We start from the raw sequence: 20,391 nt of genomic DNA, 5'->3' as shown, positions 1-20,391 counted from the left end.
GGTACTCAATGACTTTTCTGCCTCAGTCTTCACTGGCAAGGACCGCAGCCACACTGCCCATGACACAGAATGCAAAGACAAGGATTGGGAAAATGGGGAACCGCCCACTGTAGGTGAAGATCAAGTGCGAGACCACCCGAGGAACCTGAAGGTGCACAAGTCCATGGGAACTGATGAAATACATCTGCGGGTCCTGAGGGAACAGGCAGATGAAGTCGCTAAGCCACTAGCCATCACATTTGAGAAGTCGTGGCAGTCTGGCGAGGTTCCTGCTGACTGGAAAAGGGGAAACATAACTCTGATTTTCAAAAAGGGAAACAAGGAAGACCCAGGGAACTACAGGCCAGTCAGTCTCACCTCTGTGCCAGGCAAGATCATGGAGCAGATCCTCCTGGAAACTCTGCTGAGGCACATAGAAAACAAGGAGGTGATTGGTGACAGCCAGCATGGCTTCACCAAGGCCAAGTCATGCCTGACAAATTTGGTGGCCTTCTACGAAGGTGTTACAGTGGCAGTGGACAAGGGAAGACCAGCTGATGTCATCTATTTGGACTTGTGCAAAGCGTTTGACACTGTCCCACACGATATCCTGGTCTCTAAATTGAAGAGAGATGGATTCAACAAATGGACAACTCGGTGGATAAACAACTGGCTGGACGGTCACACTCAAAGAGTTGCGGTCAACAGCTCGATGTCCAAGTGGAGAGCAGTGACGAGTGGCATTCCTCAGGGGTCGGTACTGGGGCCCGTACTGTTCAATGTGTTTGTCAATGACACGGACAGTGTGGTTGAGTGCACCCTCAGCAACTTTGCTGATGATACCAAGCTGTTTGGCGAGGTAGACACGCTGGAGGTGAGGGATGCCATCCAGAGGGACCTGGCCAGGCTGGAGAGGTGGGCCCGAGCCAACCTCATGCAGTTCAACAAGGCCAAGTGCAAGGTCCTACATCTGGGTTGGGGCAATCCCAAGCACAAATACAGGCTGGGCGGGGAATGGCTGGAGAGCAGCCCTGAGGAGAAGGACCTGGGGGTGATAACTGATGAGAAGCTCAACATGAGCCAGCAGTGTGCGATTGCAGCCCAGAAGGCCAACCATATCCTGGGCTACATCAGAAGAAGTGTGGCCAGCAAGTCAAAGGTGGTGATTCTGCCCCTCTACTCCACTCTCGTGAGACCCCACCTGGAGTACTGCATCCAGCTCTGGAGTCTCCAGCATAAGAAGGACATGGACATGCAGCGGGTCCAGAGGAGAGCCACGAGGATGATCCGAGGGCTGGAGCACCTCTCCTATGAGGAAAGGCTGAAAGAGCTGGGGCTGTTCAACCTGGAGAAGAGAAGGCTCCGGGGAGACCTTATTGCAGCCTTCCAGTACCTTAAGGGGGTCTACATGAGAGCCTGGGAAGGACTTTTTACTAGGGCATGTAGTGATAGGATGAAGGGGAATGGCTTTAAACTGGATGAAGGCAGGTTTAGATTAAACATGAGGAAGAAGTTTTTCTCTTTGAGGGTGGTAAGGCACTGGAACAGGTTGCCCAGAGAGGTTGTTGAGGCCCCATCCCTGGAGGTGTTCAAGGCCAGTCTGGATGTGGCCTTAAGCAACCTGGTCTTGTGGGAGGTGTACCTGCCTATGGCAGGGGGGTTGGAACTCGATGATCTTCAAGGTCCTTTCCAACCTAAACCATTATATGATTCTATGATTCTATGCCCTTTGCCATGTCTGAAAATACGGCAAAATTAAGGCTTCAAAATATTTTACTTCAAAATTACTAATATTGACCATCTCTTACTCTTACAGCCTTACTCTTCCAGACAGACTTCAAACTGAGAATTCTCAAAACCTGAACCTCTGGCCCTCTGAAGAACAGAAATTGTGTGCCTGCCCTTTCCTGACCAGAGCTACAAGCTGTTGCAAATGTTACAGGAGGTCCATTTCAGGTATGACACACATCACAGCAACCTCAGCTGTCCTGGCCCCTTACACATGAAGGTCCAAAGCACATTCGTGCATTACCTTGCGGTATTGCAGTAAAACCATAAGCAATATTTAATGTTCAAGCACACCTGGAGGAAAAAGGTGCTGGAATAAGCAGGAACAAAGTGTAGTTTCTGGAAAATGCACTTTTTCTTCTGTTCAAAGCATTCTGATATCCCATCAAAAAGAGGGAGAAACTATTCAGGACAATGATTTAATGGAAGTATTACTTAGATAGCTATATAATATTTAGTTCAACATTTTCTCCCCAGACCTTTTTCTGTCTCCTCCTCCTCTTGAAACAGCAGACAGAGAACAAGAAGATTCTGTTTTAGAATAACTTTATTGAAAGAGCACATACTAGTAACCACAACCAAAAGCAAACAAGAAACTAAACACCTTCAAATTACCTCTAAGTTTCCCTTTTACATAGTCCACTGATTTATTTTTTTTTTTAACTGGAGGGAAGGAAAAAACAACAAACAAAATGCAAATACAATTCTCCATATTTGCAACAGGCATGATATATACACAAACCAAACACATTTACATTAGACACCCTGAAAAGACAAAAGAGCATTTCAAACACCATAGTGATTCCCCAGCCACACAGCTAGCAGTTTACTAGACACCAGTCTCACTCCCAAACAGAACTCAGTTTTCCAAGTTCCAATTCCAGACACAAAATGCATTTCTCATATGCTGTGTCTAAACGCAGGAAAAATGAGAAACCAGTAATGGCTTGGACCACAAGCCATGTCCCCTGACTATGGAGAACTCCACTGGGCAATTTCTGCTTTATTTTCAATTTGATATCCTTCTTGTCCTCTGGCACACCGTTCCCGAGGTTTTCAAGCAAGTGTTGTTTGGTCATTGCTCATGACACTCCTACGGAAAGCACCTCCTGAGCAGACACGCACCTTCCCATTCTGCAATGATCTCTGGAGATACCCTTAAGATGAAAGGGCTATCCATTCTCTTCAGGTCTTCAGCACCCTCACAAGTAACAGATATGTATACCAGGATCATGACTGCCTGTCGCAGACTCAAGTTGGTATTCAAAGACCACTTCCTCCGAGCTCAGGATCAGTGCATCCCGAAGAGCAAGAAATCGGCCAAGGGACGCAGGAGGCCTGCCTGGTTGAGCAGCGAGCTTCTGAACAAGCTCAAGTGGAAGAAGGAAGTTTACACTCAGTGGAAGAATGGCCTAACCCCTTGGGAAGATTACAAGAATGCTGCCAGAGTGTGCAGGGATGAAACAAGGAAAGCCAAGGCCGCCTTGGAACTAAACCTGGCAAGGGATGTCAAGCTCAACAGGAAGGGCTTCTTCGAGTATATTGGAGGCAAAAGGAAGACCAGAGAAGCTGTGGGCCCACTGCTGAATGAGACAGGAGCCATGGTGACAGAGGATGCGGAGAAGGTGGAGTTACTGAATGCCTTCTTTGCGTCGGTCTTTACTACCCGGCTGAGCCCTCAGGAGTCCCAGGCCTTGGAGAAAGTAACGGGGAAAGAGGAAGACTTCCCTGGGTTGAGGAGGATCAAGTGAGGGACCAGTTAGGTCAATCAGATATTCACAAGTCCATGGGCCCTGATGGGATGCACCCAAGAGTGCTGAGGGAGCTGGCAGAGGTCATTGCTGGGCCACTCTCCACCATCTTTGAAAGGTCCTGGAGAACAGGCGAGGTGCCTGAGGACTGGAGGAAAGCCAATGTCACTCCGGTCTTCAAAAAGGGCAAGAAGGAGGACCCGGGGAACTACAGGCCGGTCAGCCTCACCTCCATCCCTGGAAAGATGATGGAACAGCTTGTTTTGGGCGTCATCTCAAGGCATGTGGAGGAAAAGAAGGCTGTCAGAAGTACTCAGCATGGATTCACCAAGGGGAAATCATGCCTGACTAATCTGATAGCCTTCTATGATGGTGTGACTGGATGGATAGATGAGGGAAGAGCGGTAGATGTGGTCTACCTTGACTTCAGCAAGGCGTTCGACACGGTCTCCCACAGCATCCTCATAGGGAAGCTTAGGAAGAGTGGGTTAGATGAATGGACAGTAAGGTGGATAGAAAACTGGTTGCAAGACAGAGCTCAGAGGGTTGTGGTTAGGGGCGCAGAGTCTAGTTGGAGGTCAGTGACGAGTGGTGTTCCCCAGGGTTCAGTACTGGGTCCAGTCCTGTTCAATATATTCATCAACGACTTGGATGAGGGGATAGAGTCCACCCTCAGCAAGTTTGCTGACGATACAAAGCTGGGAGGGGTGGCTGACACACGAGAAGGCTGTGCCGCCATACAGAGAGACCTGGAGAGGCTGGAGAGTTGGGCAGAGAGGAATCTTATGAATTCAATAAGGGCAAGTGTAGGGTGCTGCACCTGGGGAGGAATAACCCCATGCAGCAGTACAGGTTGGGGGCTGACCTGCTGGAGAGCAGCTCTGTAGAAAGAGACCTGGGAGGCCTGGTGGACAACAGGATGACCACGAGCCAGCAATGTGCCCTGGTGGCCAACAAGGCCAATGGCATCCTGGGGTGCATCAAGAAGAGTGTGGCCAGCAGGTTGAGGGAGGTCATCCTCCCCCTCTACTCTGTCTTGGTGAGGCCGCACCTGGAGTACTGTGTCCAGTTCTGGGCTCCCCAGCTCAAGAAGGACAGGAAACTGCTGGAGACGGTGCAGCATAGGGTTACCAAGATGATTAGGCGACTGGAACACCTCTCTTATGAAGAAAGACTGAGGGAATTGGGTCTCTTTAGTCTGGAAAAAAGACGGTTGAGGGGGGACCTGATCCATGCTTATAAATACTTAAAGGTTGGGTGTCAGGAGGATGGGGCCAGGCTCTTTTCGGTGGTGCCCAGTGACAGGACAAGAGGTAACGGGCACAAACTTGAGTATAGGAAGTTCCACCTAAACATGAGGAGGAACTTCTTTACCTTGAGGGCGGCAGAGCACTGGAACAGGCTGCCCAGGGAGGTGGTGGAGTCTCCATCTCTGGAGACATTCAAAACCCTCCTGGACACGTTCCTGTGCAACCTGCTCTAAGGTGGCCCTGCTCTGGCAGGGGGGTTGGACTAGATGATCTCCAGAGGTCCCTTCCAACCCTATGATTCTATGATTCTAAGTCACGTGCTGCACTACTCACAGCATTCCTCTGCAATTCCTACTCCCATTACACGACTGTTACAAAAATGTTTTCGTCTCCTTTGTTCATCATTGTACCTTCTACTGCACAGATCTGAAGTTTTTAGGCAGATTTGTATATGAAAAACTTTACATTTATTTAACAGCAGCTACCTATTTGGCTCCTTCAGTGACTTCAGCTTTGATAAGCTTTCAAGGACAGCATTATCTTTGCAATCTATATTCTTCTGTTACACTTGGCTGAAATGGGCTCAGGGTAATCAGAAATTACCAGGATATCAGGAAACAACAAAAGAGAAGTGAAAAAGGACACAGATGCATGTGGATCATCTGACCTTTTTTAGCCTTGGTGTTATAACCAGCTAAAGGAAAGGGAAGGGAGAAGTTGGTTGTTTTTAAAGGTCCTCCTGAGCTCAGGTCTCCAGAACCTAAGAAACTGAGACACCACACATTGGAGGGGGAGGAGGGGGACTGACAGACACACTTGAAATACAGCAAGAAATCACACAGCAACTTACAAAACTGTGTCTAAAGAAAGGCTACACAAATAGCAGATCCAGTCTGAATCCAATTGCAGTAATATAGCAAGTATAAAAACCACCCCAAATAAACTGACATTCAACCAATTTGTGAACCTATGGCAGAAAAGGATTGATTCACTCCAGTTCCACTCATCATTTGTTACCTAGTCATGGCAGAAGCAACCCAGGACTGAAGCATTAACACGAATCTGTATTTACATTACACAAAAGGGAATTGCCATTGTATTTAGAAAGAGGTGTCAGTGAACCACCATGCACTGGAGGAGCCTCCTCTGACTCCATTAGCCTTGGGAAGAAACTGCTCTTCACTAAAATATTCTTCTCATCTCTTAACATTCAAATGTGAAGCAAGTGGTGAAGACAGTGGCAGAGAACTGCTGGCCACAGTATAAGCTTGCCAAACACGCCCCCCAGGTTGGTTTGCTTAAGTTCAAGGAAACTATTTTGGCAGTTGTATGTGTGAGTGTGTGAAGTCGCTCCTTATGCTATGCAGAAATCAATGCTCCCACCCCCTTCTTTTAAGGCTCTAAAAAAATAGTAACTTCCCATCAGGACCAGTTGTACATACCACTGAAGATGTGACAGTTTGCAAGCATGGCTCTACAGCATTAACAGAAAAACATTTTGCTATCTTTAGGGTATGAAGTGTGAAACAGCACTATTTTTTAAAAAGTGTAATCCATTTTATTATTTCTCAGCAGGGCTGAACAACAGCAGGGGAAAAAAAAACAGATTTGGCATATATTGTGTAAAATCTTATACTGTATATAGGTACACATCCTTGTATAAAAGCAATTCTGATGCTCTTGACTTGGCTACAAGGACTTAAAATCTTACTGGAAGGTTACAACAGATCTTCTGTCATGGGCAGGTGATTTTTCTTTCCATAGATAGAGCAGCAAAAAAATTGAAATGTCTTCTATAATTATCAGCAAGTAAAGTGCAGTTGTAGGCTATAGATTTGAGGAATATAGCCAGGACATGGTGGCATGGCCCAACTTCTTGGAAAAAAAATGTCATATGTAACCACAAGTAGATACTAATCTACTCTTTAGATATCAGAGTAAAATTTTAGATCTGTGCCCCACTACAGAAGACATTATACATTTATAACAGGTTGAGTTTCTCTTACAGAAACCAGTACACAGTCTTGCTAATGAAACTTTAGGGAAGACACTTTCTGACTGAATCCTTACTTATGAGCCAGCTAGTCCACACCTCCAGCATTTCACACCTAGTTCCAGTGAGCTAGGCACTGCTTATTGCATGCAACAGATGCAAAGATAGCACATAACAGGCACCCCACTTGATAGGGCCACCAGAACAAGCACAGTGCCTTCTTTAACTCTACAAACATTTTCATTTTGAAATATTTCTCAGTTATTTTTCAATCTGGAGTGAGGAAAACAGACTGTAGCAGATCCAACAGCAGACATTTTGTGACAACCTGCAGTTAGAAGTAAACTGCACAGTATTTCAGCATCAGCATCTCTGAACTCAAATTTTTGCCTTAGAACCCCTCCAGGTAGCAATCACATAAAATAACTTTATGCTGCTTCACACCCACACGTCCCAATCCAACAACAGATGATGATTTATTCAGCTAATCAAAACCTGATTACTTGCATGTGACAAGAGCAATTCTCCAAACAGAAACTACTGTGCGCAGATGCCGCATTATTGCAGAGCCACAGCTATCTTCCTGACTTTGATAATGAACCACGTTAAACTTCTCTGCTGTTGTTAATTTATGTTGAGAGATGCCACAGCCACATCAGATAACACTGTAAATCCAGCCACTCTTGATGAATGCATGGTGAGGCACAGCATTTCAATAAAGACTCTATATGAATGAGTTAAAGGTAGCCATCTTTTCAATTTGTCCCTGATGTTTGTAAAACAGGATTTAACTTCAATTTACAAAGAAGAGTAGGACTGATTTTACAATGCTACTTAACACAAGCAGGATGGCACCAGGATACAATCCCTTTAACCCCAAAAACTTATATAAACCCTAGTATTAGGGTTATTTTGGGTTAGTTAATTGCTGTTTGGACCCTACAGTATTTTCAGTTCAGTTCCCAGTGGGAAAGCCACCGCTACCTGCAGTCATTTAGCTGCCTCAGCACAAAAGGCAAATGCATTGTTTGTTGGCTCACAGAGCTCTTCAACAGGGCTGTCTTGCAGAATGACATGGAGAAGTTTCACATCTTCTTCTTGCTTTTTCCTACCTGGAAAAAAGCTAGCACTTGAGTACTATTCCCAGCATAAAATCCACCCAACAGTCTACTATGCCAGAAGTTCTCCAATTCAAGACAAAACAACTATTTAATTTAATGAGTTTTGATCCAAAACACAGCCAACTGCAGAGCATTCATCGCACCTACAAAAAGCTCTTAGGTCACTCTTACCTTTGTTCCCTGTTTAACCACTCAGGCGAAGAGAGTTGGTAGTCATGAACTGCTACTGTAAACTCAGAGAAAGTGGGCCTAAAACATACTTCATTAAAAAGAAAAAAAAGTCCCGTCTCTAAATTAGCCCCATAGGAAACATCAGAGGTTGCCTCCAACACAGTAAACTATCATCCACTTACATAGGCAATATTTACACCGAAATTTCATAGAATCATAGAATGGTTAGAAATGGAAGAGACTTTAAAGATCATCAAGTTCCAACGCCTCTGCCATGGGCAGGGACACCTCCCACGAGACCAGATTGCTCAAAGTCCTATCCAACCTGACCTTGAACACTTCCAGGGATGGGGCTTCAACAACTTCTCTGGGCAACCTGTTCCAGCGCGTCACCACCCTCAGAGTGAAAAATTTATTCCTGATATCTAATCTAAATCTACCTTCTCCCACTTTGAAGCCATTACCCCTCATCCTATTAGTACATGCCCTTGTAAAAAGTCCCTCTCCAGCCTTCTTGTAGGCCCCCTTCAGATACAGGAAAGCTGCAATAAGTTCTCCCCAGAGCCTTCTCTTCTCCAGGCTGAACAACCCCCACTCTCTCAGCCTGTCTTCATTGGAGAGGTGCTCCAGTCCTCTGATGATCTTTGTGGCCCTCCTCTGGACTCGCTCCAACAAGTCCATGTCTTCCTTCTGTTGGGGGCCCCAAAGCTGGACGCAGTACTCCAGGTGTGGTCTCATGAGAATTGAGTAGAGGGGTAGAATCACCACACTTCTTTTGATGCAGCCCAGGTTGGCTTTTGGGGTGCAAGTGCACATTGCCGGCTCATGTTGAGCTTCTCATCAACCAACACCCCCAGGGCTGCTCTCAATCCATTCCCCACCCAGCCTGTATTTGTGCTTGTGATTACCCTGGCCCATGTGCAGGACCTGCACTTGGCCTTGTTGAACTTCATGAGGTTCACACAGGCCCACCTCTCAAGTATGTCCAGGTCCCTCTGTATGGCATCCCCCCTTCCAGTGTGTCGACCGCTCCACACAGCTTGGTGTCATCGGCAAATTTGCTGAGGGTGCACTCAATCCCACTGTCCCACTGTCCATAACACCTTTAACAAGGATGTTAAACAGCACCGGTCCCAGTACCAGTAAGTTTATAGTATGAGAGAAGGGACAATGCTAAAGTAAAAAAGCCAATGGAGTCTGCTGTTGTGAACTGCTTCCTTTGAAAAGGGGAAAAAGAGAAAGCACTTCAAAGTTGGACTACTATGGCTCAGTGGTCTTTACTTTTTGCCAGGCAGTAAGGCCTTAAAGTCATCTTTCATGGTCTAGAAGTCTGTTTCAGTCCTTCAAAAACATCACAAGGCAGATGAGATGTCAGAAAAGAGCACAGACAAAAAGCATGTTTTTCAGACATTCAGTAAAGCGATTTCTCCCTAAAAGGAGTATTTTAGAAGTTACTACTCATTAAACAACCTGAACAATAATATCATACAAAAGGACAAATTCTAAATTAGCTGTTACGCCATACAAATTAAGTACAACATCAACGTTGTTAAGTTACTCAGGATACATACACGCAAGACAGAACGCAGCCCTTAAGGGACTTCAGTAGCAGGGGCAACCCTCCTCCAACTCAGGACATGAGTGTGCCTGATGGCCTATAATCCCTCATCCCATCCTGGGCTACTAGCTACCTGATCTTTTTATTTCAGTTGTGCCACTGATTCCATCCAACTGTTAAACCTGTCTCGATTCCAGGCTCTCCAATCAGGCTATTTACTGACCCCCATCTAGAGGAGACCATCAAGAGGATTAAGTAATTAGCACCACAAACCTGCTTGATCTCCCTGCATAAAAAGCTATAAAATGTAAGAAGCTATTTCACTTGCTCTTACTCATTTGTAAATTTCTGTAATTGAGCTTCATATGAAACATTCACCATGGTGATTTCATTATAAACCTTATAATAACTACTAAGTATTTGGTTGCTTAATCATGAGTGAAAACAAGAGTTAATTCCAGTTTGATATTCCAAGCTCGAGGGCCATCTGAGTAAGTGACAAAAAGATCAGCAGCTGGCTTACACCATCTTCCCAATTAATGCAGGTGCTCATTGCATGCATTGTTTAATATTCAGCTTTGCTTACGAATTCTGATGTTTGTCACCTACCTGCAACAAATATTCCAGGTCAACCAGGAGATAACAGGAAGCAGTGAGAAAAACAGAAGGAGACTTAAAAGCACTCAGTGATCATAAATTGTGAATAGAAGTCCAGAGGTCTTCCATGGGTATACGTACAACTACTACAATACATACAACTTACTTTTATAGAGGAATTCCTAGCTTTCTGCTATACATTCTAGTTATTTAGAAAAAATAAACATGTTTTAATTTCATTAGCCTTTTACAGAAATTATTACTGGATTATAAATAAGAATGGGACCACTAAAAATTATGTTTGCACAGTTTTGTAAGATTGTTGTTTGTACAACACCTGGGAGCCTGGAATCCTAGCACATGACAATCCTTACTCCATTAACATAAATACACAAAATCTATGTTGACTGCAGCTCTTCATGGCTCATTTCCCTCTTCCTTAGTTCTGGCCCTGCTGTTAGATTTTCTCCTTCCATATATTAATCCCCCCTGACATAAGGAGTCAATAAAAAAAAAATTACCTACTTAGAGGTTTCCTTACAGACTTGTGCTTTCTCCACAGACATTTAAAATGCATTAGATGGAGATGTAGTGTAAGGTAGGGCACCACAAAGGTAGTCCTGTTTATAGGAAGAGTTAAATTCCCAGGTCATACTCTCAAAAAACCCCACAAGCTCCACATTTCTGCCATTTCACATAGATTTTAGCAGGAATGCAGAGTTTTAAAGTATTCGAGTTGCTGTAATTATACTAGTTATTTTACTGCTTTTATATTTATCTCTATGCCTTTATCTTGTTTCTTGTGCCTGTATCATCCTCCTTCATGCTCATGGGGGATCAGAGAGCACATTAAATCAGTATTCGATGGCTAGCTCGGTTATGTGTATCAACCATTCAGCTGTCTTTAGACACATCCATTTGCAGCAGCGGCTTGTCATCATCTCCAAAACTGCACACAGGCAATGACCAAAGTTCACAGCTACCTAAGCCTCTGGTAAGCACCATGAGCCGTGTCACAACCACTCCACACTTTCCAAAGTAGCGGATATAGATTTGATGAACTAAAGAGTACAAGCACAGCTCTAATACTCTTGAATGGTGTTAGAATCACAGAAGTCCTCACCTATTTGCAAGTATTCATTACTTGCTTATCTTTTCCAAAATGTGGTGAGCTTTGATACAACACACACTTCACAGCTATTTAGCTCACACTACTATAAGCTGTTAGCTAGCAAAAGAGAATCCAAACGTATCAGAAACCAGCACTGGAAACTTCTCAAAGCTAAAAGTGCACCTGGCTAGCAGCAACAGACTGCAGCAGATGAGATAACTTCACCTTTACATGTGATGGGGCAGTCCAAAAAATTGTTGCAGGTATGCAACGCTGGATCTTAACCCCAGGAATCTGAATGCACCTCTTGAAAATATCACCCTGACCCTCATTTTCTTTAGCATTAGCCTTAGTTAACACCAGGCTTTAACTCATGCTTTAAGAATCATTTTTTGGGGCCACTGATATATTAGACAATTCAAAGGTCTTGGCCTGCTGCTGTATTTCTAGGAGATCTCAGCTGGTTTAGACAATCCCTAGAGCTTACTGATGTTACTTCTGAATTGGGCAGACATTTCTTATTAACAAAATGCTGCATCTCATTCTTCAGTGTGCTGAGCTCTGTTTGTTAAGCCTAAAGCCTAGTATTTAAAAGGATAGCAGCCAGAGTTATTTTGTGCCCTTTGTTCCTGTACATGAAAGCCATTCATTAGACTGACTCTGCTGAGTGGCTAAACCCAAACAAAATATCTTCAGCTGAAATAACTCTACTATCATAATAAGCAGTCATTAAATAGCTTATAGAGATTGCAGAACTCATTGTCTCTACAAGACCTTTTTTCTGTGTCTTTTAAAGCGGCTGCTAGATCTGGTTACTTATTCTTAGCAGTGTGGAAGTCATGAATTTGACCGCTCTCACAGCAAAGCGTAAGGAAAGGCGAGGACAAACATCCACGTTCAGACTGTCATCAGAACGATTTGAGTTGACAGTAATGACCATTTATTAGTAAATTTTGTCTGTGCCTTCATTATGGGTACATAATGTGCCTTAATATAATTCCAGCTTGTGATCTTCCTGTAAAGCAGACTTGAAGAATACTCCTGATCGAGGGCAAACTCCAAAATTTTTTTTTTTTTTAAAGCACTGAACAGCAACAAATCTAAAAGTCATCTTCTGAAAGCTACCTCACATCAAAGAGGGCAGTACAAGGCAGTCTGACAATCCTCATCTGAGGCTTCCAAAGCATATGACATGGGCTTGAAGCTGGTGCAGTCCCTACTCAACCCTCCTTCCTACTGCAGGCTGCAACGGGCTTCTGCACACAAGAGCTTCTCCAACAACAGAGCAACTTCCTCAGCCATGACTTTGGTTTCAGTGGGCTTTTTTCTTTTCTAAATAATTTCCACCCCTCCGATGCTGTGAAGCTTTTAATACATACAGATCTTCAAAAACTACCTCTTTTGTAGAAACTGCATGTAATTAAGTCAGTCAAAATGCATCTGAAGTACTGGTCTGAAGATGAAAACCTAACCGACCTGCCTTTGTTCTGTGAGAGTTTCAGTTTCCCAGCTGAAAAGGTTTAGAACACAGGAAAAGATTCTTCATGTAATCTAGGAAACCCAGGCTACTAAGTGCAGAGTGTGGGTTTCATTTAGCATTCGTGTGAAAAGAGTCTTTATATCTCATCCAGGACTGTGTGTAATTGTTTGTTATGAATACTTTCCCACAGATTCTCTAATACTGAACATGTAGAGCAGTAAAACCTGTTGCAAATGAACACCAGAGGGAGCAGTAAACACTTGTCTGGGAGGCAGTTTTTAAATTGGAACAATAAGGTACAGGAAACTTGGGAGAAACTTAGAAATGGTTATCGTGGGCTGTATTTTCAAACTACAATATATTGCTAATCCAGTCTAATTCTCCACCAGTGCAGGGTCAACGAAGAGTAAGAGCAAGTGTGCAGATAAAAACATTTTGAATGATGCAAGCTTAGTTGTGCCACATCTCCCACCACCCCACACTCCACTTCCTGATGACACCAGAAGATTTATAAAGTATTCAGAGACTATAAAGCATTTACACAAAACACTGTGTGCATTTAGATGGATTACATAGAACTGAAAATATACCCAACTGTCATGGTTTCGGCAGGGATGGGGTTCACCTTCTTGCTAGCAGCTGGTGTAGTGCTATGTTTTGGATTTGAGATGAGAATAGCGTTGGTAGCGCACTAATGATTTTAGTTGTTGCTACGCAGTCAAGGCCTTTTCTGTTCTTCACACCGCCACACCAGTGAGTAGGCTGGGAGTGCACAAGAAGTTGGGAGAAGATACACCCAGGACAGCTGAGCCCAAATGACCATTGCCAGTCATCATGCTCAGTCTATAAAGCTGAGGGAAGAAGAAGGGAAGACCATAACTCCAAACATCCCCCTCTTCCAAGTAACCACTATGCATGATGGAGCCCTGCTTTCCTAGGGATGGATGAACACCTGCCTGCTGATGGGAAGTAGTGAATGAATTCCTTGTTTTGCTTTGCTTGTATGGGCGGCTTTTGCTCTACCCATTAAACTATCTTTATCTCAAGCCATGGGTTTTTTTCTAACTTTTACTCCAAACTGGGGGGAGTGAGTGAGCGGCTGTGTGGTCCTAGTTGCTCTCTGGGGTTAAAACCACGATACCAACATAGAAAAGAAACACAGAAAGGAATGTGAAAACAAATAGGGCATTTTTATTATATATAAACACATAGTTCAATCTCTACAGGGTAAAACCAAGAACATGGGTAAGAGACACTAGAGGAGATAAAATCAAGGATTAATATGCCAAAATATCAGCAATGAACAAGTAATTACAACACCATGTCAAATATTATTCTACTAATCTGCTAAAGACAGTTAAAAATGCTTTCAGAAACAACAGAAGCATGGTTACAGCCATAAAAAACACAGATTAGAAATCACTCCCATCACACATTAATAAAAGCCCCCCAAAACACTTTAAGGAAATAAACATAAGGAAATTTACGTTTTCTCAGGCCTTCATCTTTGCACTACAGCATGCAGCATACCGTACCTAGGAGTTCCTAGAGTATTTGTCACCAGGACCCTGGCTTCAGCTTGGGTCCCAAAGGCTTCAATTCCTTGATATAGAAACAGAAAGGTTCTTACCAGATCTGCTAGACACGGATTAAATTGGTTTCTCAGATTGCCCAACTATGAGTTGCAGCCTTCAGGGCTCTGAGATTTAGCCTGCTGGTGTGGGACTCCAGAAAAGCTTGGCTGACTACACCATGCTGATTTGCAACCCAGGACTGCAGACATTATAAATCCTTCAGTTCTGACTGCAAGGGGTCCCTTGCAAGCACGTGTCTCAGGTAAGAGACAAAGCTGACCTTTAGTGGAAGCCTGCTTACCAGGTGGCTTCAATACCTACCTGGGGAATGCTAGTTAAAATTGACCATTCTCATGCAGCATTTCATTGAATGAATACATTCTCCCCCGTGGAGAAGACTTGCTCATAAAGACTGTCTGAAAGACAATTGGAGCAAGGTCTGATGATGATAGATTGTTGGTGATGAAACGAGGTTTTTACTACCACAGTTCCAGATGTTCCTACAGAGGCCAGCTCTTGCTAGCCGGTACAGAAGTGTGTTGGCAGCACATTCTTACAAGCATGGATGATGCCCTGTTGCTCAGACATCTATATAATCCCATCACTGAGCCTTTAGCATTGACTCAAAAATCTGCTTTACCTTTATGTTTGTGTTGAATGAGCAACAGTGGCAACTAGAAACAGAAACATGTGAGAGACAGAAGTTCCTAACGCTAGAACACATTGCCCCAAGGCTATCCTTGCAAAAGATTTTTTTCTAGCCCACAGCCTACACTCTTTAGCCCTTGGATTATCACAGCTAGTCACTATATTCACTCTGTGCCACTATTTGCTCATAACTGAACACACAAACTTGGCACATAAGAAAAGGCTCTCAGAAGAGCAATGAAGGAAAATCTAGACTTCTGGGTATTTGATATGTCTCTAATTCTGGCTGCTGTCATGCCAGGCACTTAGCACGGATGATGTGCCATGCTCTGAATCTGCACCATCTGCTGCTCGTTAGCTGACAAAGGCAGCAACATGCCATCTCTCCACTAGTTGTTGCTCATTAGCTGACAAAAGCCGATTTCAGTGTTCATATTGTTCTTTCTGTAATAATCTAATACAAAGATTTACAAAGAGTGAAGAAGAGGAAACAGATGACAGAGTAAATTATGAGCATAACTAAGAACGTTAGTGCAGTCCTAAATCTCAAGCAGAGAATCCTTCCAACAGCAGGATGCAGGTCTTGGCACTAAAGGAATGTGTCAGTAGGTAGGTATAAAGGTCAGCACTAAAGATAATCCATTTACCTCAAAATGTTTTGAAACATGCAAGCACACACTTCTAGGCTCTTTTCATTCAAGTTCTCTATTTTGTGCCATTTGGGATTTTCTGTATCTGATAACAGACAGAGAAGAGAGTGGCTGAGAACATACAGCTCCCGCCTTGACCAGTGCAAGCACTAACCCCAGGTATATATATGCCTGGTATGCAACCAGAGCAGGATTTAGGTGCTATGCAATCAACATCTATAAGCCCCACAGGAAAGTCTTGTAGGTAAAGATTCTGCATTTGTCAAGAGGAGCCTCAGCTTCCAATATAAATCATCTCCACAGCTAAAAAGCAGTAGTAACAGTTAAAAGCCCACTAACATTTAAAAGAAACCTGCATGACAGATATTGGACTACACAGGCTGATAAGCAATCCAGTAAGAACTAGCAGAGCTGGGGGAATGAACTACAAAAGGGTCTTCCATTTTGCGAGATGCATTGATGATAGCAGATTACTCAAACTATAGAGAACTCACAAAACATTTACACTGCTATGGTCAATTAATTCTTTTTCAAGCTCAATTAGTGGCTTGGAGGAAAAGCCAGAGATACTCTGCTTCAAGAAGAAGCAGTTCTTATTTACAACAATGAGAAGTCACTGTCTCAGTTTATTCCCTCCCCTCTTATGCCTTTTCTCAACGCTCCTCCACAGATGAAACCAGATAAAATTTTTCTGTCAACACATCACCATGACAGAAGGCAAGAGTACAAGAAATATTCTGTGCACTAAACAGCATACAGACAGCTGGCACGGGAAGTGTTAAACCTATCACAGGTCAGGGCACAGAGAAAGCAAGGACGATGACAGATGGTGTGGGTTCTGGTGAGTGTGGGAGATGAAGAAAAAGCCCACATGGTTAACAGAGATGGCCTGCAAAGCAGGTGACAGAAAAGGGACAAAAGCAAGAGAGGGAAGAGATAAGACATGCATGGACAAGCTGCAGGTAATTCTGCTTTGCATCTTATTTCCTCCTCACACCCAGACCAGCACTTTTCACTTGCTGGCCACAAAAAAAGAGAACCAGACCGGTGAGTTTTAAGTTTTCCTGTCTGAAGAGGAGAGACAGGATTAGATGCTACAGCAACAGAATTGATAAAATATTGCTGGACATCCACGTTCAACCATAAGGCAATCCAAAACAGAGAGAAAGACTTTGCACATAACCACACACATGCAGGCATGAAACTTCCTCAGTGGGCACACCTAAATACAGCGTACTTGTCTTCACAGAAATACCAGCCCACAATACTAAATGAATCCTGTAACCAAACGCCTATTCACAAACACTTTAAAGCAAGGTTAAAGCCTTTCAATGTGAACTAGCTAGTCGGTGAGGAATCACAGACAAAGCAGCTTAAAGCACATCTCAGTAGTAACACACTGGGAACTCAGCCATCTCATGCTGCTAACACAACTACTATGGCTTTGTCTTCACTATCAACAGCTCAGGTAATGCAGAGCAACATCACAGCAGAAAACAAAGAGCTCCAATTTTGCTGCAAGCGAAGTTTATGTAAGCAAGCCCTATTCTGATAGGAGGAAGGTAACAAAGCCTAACATAAAGCAATTAAAAAAATAAAGAAGTTTTATACCTATATCTAAACACCCACATGCTCCAACCCTTGCAATGCTAGCATGACACTTTCAAGCATGGCTGTTCTCCCTGGAATTGCCTAACACAATTAACACAACACACATGGATACGATGACACAACCAGATGCAACGCACACACACATGTTGAATGACAACTGTTCCTACTTTTCAGCTGCTGTTTCTGCAGTCAAGAATAACAATTCCTGGGCTCCCACATTCCCCTCTCCCACTCACTAAGGCCAGAGGATCTGAATGTTAATTGTGTTGCACTTCTTTAAAAAAATATTTGAATCAGTTTCTATCTCATCACTAGAAACTGATCATGTCTAGGAAAAAAAAATTTCCTAGTGGGCATATTCAAACCCTGGAACAGGTGCCGAGTGGGGCTGGGGACTCTCCATCCTTGGAAATGTGCAAAACCTGACCAGACAAGACCCTGAATAACCCTGACCAAAGTTAGTTCTGCTCTGAGCAGACAGCTGGACTAAATGACCTCCAGAGTCCTTTCCAGCCTAAAGTCATCTAGGAGCCTATCTTTACAGATTGACACAAACTGGAGGGGCGAGAAGAGACAAGTGATTTTTTTTTTTCTTCCTTTGTCCTTCTCAGACAAGATGCTAGGGCTGCCTTTCAGTGCATTAACTCTGAGCTAGGAACTCCTCTAACACCAGATTCAGGCTGTATAAGCCCATCCAAACTTTGATTATTTTCTGGTGTAAGAGACTGTTGGTAACACTATAGCTACACTATAAGAATTGGACCATTTTCAAAATTCATCAAAACTGCAAAAAAAAACATTTTTAGCTACACATATTGTATATATATACCCACATACATAAGTGGCTGAACTGTCCCTCTGAAGCTATTAGCAAGGCTAGGTGCTTAGCAGGATTCAAAAGGGGATATTTGCTGGCTTAGAAGGATCATCCATCCTTGAGACATTAAGCCAACTTCCTCAATTCAGACATAAGCGAACAACTAACAACCTTCCCAGCCTCCTTACTAATGCTGTAATTCTTTCTCTCAGTGACTCCTTTCACACCCCATGTCTCTGACATGGTGCACAGACTGTAGCTACACAGGTATATTCAGCATCCCACACACACAGTGGCTCATTAGACGTGCTTCTCATGGCAGCATACACAGAGTTAAAAGCTGCCTAGAAAAATGAAGGGGATGGAGATACAGAACAGGCAGCTTGAAGCTCTCTGGATGCATTACAGGAACTTGTTTGCATGAATATTAATTTTTTGTTTGGAGATTAAAATGAGCACTATCTCCATTCTGTTTTGGCTTACCTGACCTGTTAACAGCAGGCCAGCACAGGATATGAATCCCTTGCTCTCCCTGTTGTCTCTTTCCATGCTAATTTTACATTTATGAAAGTGCTCAGATAGCAGATAGATGTAATGGAAGAGGAAAGAACAGTCTAATTGTCTCTGTTAATTTGGCCAGGATGCTTATCCAGAAAACTGTTAGCCAATCAAGTGGGCCAGTAGTATTTAAATAAAAAACCCCAAAGGACAATTCTGCAGAAACTTAAATTCATAGCTGCAACATAACCTAGATCAGTGTGGTTCATTCGAGTCTTTTGTGACAAGAACAACTTTTACGAACTGTCATTTTGCAGCTATTTATATTTTATTGTCAGTTACTATGCTCATTAGTGCCTGCAATTCACTAGATCCAACTGATTTTGGTAAGGAAATTTTTGAACAGAGAGTCACAAGTGTTCCTGTTACTGATTCATGGGTAAATACCCAACCCAGCCTTCACTAAGAAAATCTTCATTAAGCTTAATGAAAATCTTCATTAAGATTTTCTAATTGTACCAGGTGGAACAAAATTCATGCAAGGCAGAGGATGATAACATTCTTAGAGACAGAAAACCTCCTGGTTTGTAACCTATAAATACAGAGAAGTGCCATCATTCAGCTTGTTTCAAGAAGTAGAAACAGCACACCAAAAGTCATGCTAGCAGCATATTTAGAAGCCAGGTAATGAGGAACCTGAGAGTCACACAGCTGTCGTCATCAGGAACATCTCACTGAAAGGTACCAGTTGAACTTCAGACATTTTTCACTCTTGCCAAAGCTCCCACTACTATAAATTCTGCTAGGGTTTAACAGATATGCATAACAATGATCCAGGTCCATCCTTTCCTAAGATGTTAAAATCTAAGTAAGAAAAAAAAAATATTAACCTGTCTTCAATGTTGTAACACAAGCCTGATGCTTTATAAAGACTGCAAAGCATCAGTTATTTTATACAGATACTTTTAATCCCTTAGAAAGGGAGAAAAGCTCACTGATTAAAGCAGAACTATCTATGGAGACTTCCACAGCACAGTTATTAAAGCCCCCTTAATTTAAAAGAGATGTAAAACTGGGGTTAAAGCAGCAGCACCACATTATAAAAGCAAGAGCATTTAACAAAACATGGTATTTCACAGAATCATGGTTTAGGTTGGAAGGGACCTTGAAGATCATCGAGTTCCAACCCCTCCCTGCCATAGGCAGTGACACCTCCCACTAGACCAGGTTGCCCAAGGCCACGTCCAGCCTGGCCTTGAACACCTCCAGGGATGGGGCAACCTGTTCCAGTGTTCTGGGCAACCTGTTCCAGTGCTTTACCACCCTCAAAGTGAAAAACTTCTTCCTAATGTTTAATCTAAACCTGCCCTCATCCAGTTTGAAGCCATTCCCCCTCGTCCTATCACTACATGCCCTAGTAAAATGTCCTTCCCAGGCTCTCATGTAGACCCCCTTTAGGTACTGGAAGGCCACAATAAGGTCTCCCCGGAGCCTTCTCTTCTCCAGGCTGAATAACCTCAAATCTCTCAGCCTTTCCTCAAAGGAGAGGTGCTCCAGCCCTCGGATCATCCTCGTGGCTCTCCTCTGGACCCGCTCCAGCATGTCCATGTCCTTCTTATGTTGGAGACTCCAGAGCTGGATGCAGTACTCCAGGTGGGGTCTCATGAGAGTGGAGTAGAGGGGCAGAATCACCACCTTTGACCTGCTGGCCACACTTCTTCTGATGCAGCCCAGGATACGGTTGGCCTTCTGGGCTGCGATCGCACATTTCTAGTCAGTTAATTTGGAAGAAGC

General features: G+C 43.5%; 1 protein-coding gene across 1 annotated transcript in view; it reads right to left on the bottom strand.

Moving 5' to 3' along the window:
- Positions 1-20,391, bottom strand: part of LDLRAD3 (low density lipoprotein receptor class A domain containing 3) — a gene marked incomplete at its 3' end in the record, with an annotated part of 131,327 nt that overhangs the window by 65,755 nt on the left and 45,181 nt on the right. The window lies entirely within an intron of this gene.

The sequence above is a fragment of the Vanellus vanellus genome (assembly GCF_965231255.1).
Source record: "Vanellus vanellus genome assembly, chromosome: 6".
NCBI lineage: Eukaryota > Metazoa > Chordata > Aves > Charadriiformes > Charadriidae > Vanellus > Vanellus vanellus.
The sequence above is the reverse complement of the archived record's forward strand: the minus strand, read 5'-3'. Positions and strand labels throughout refer to the sequence as shown.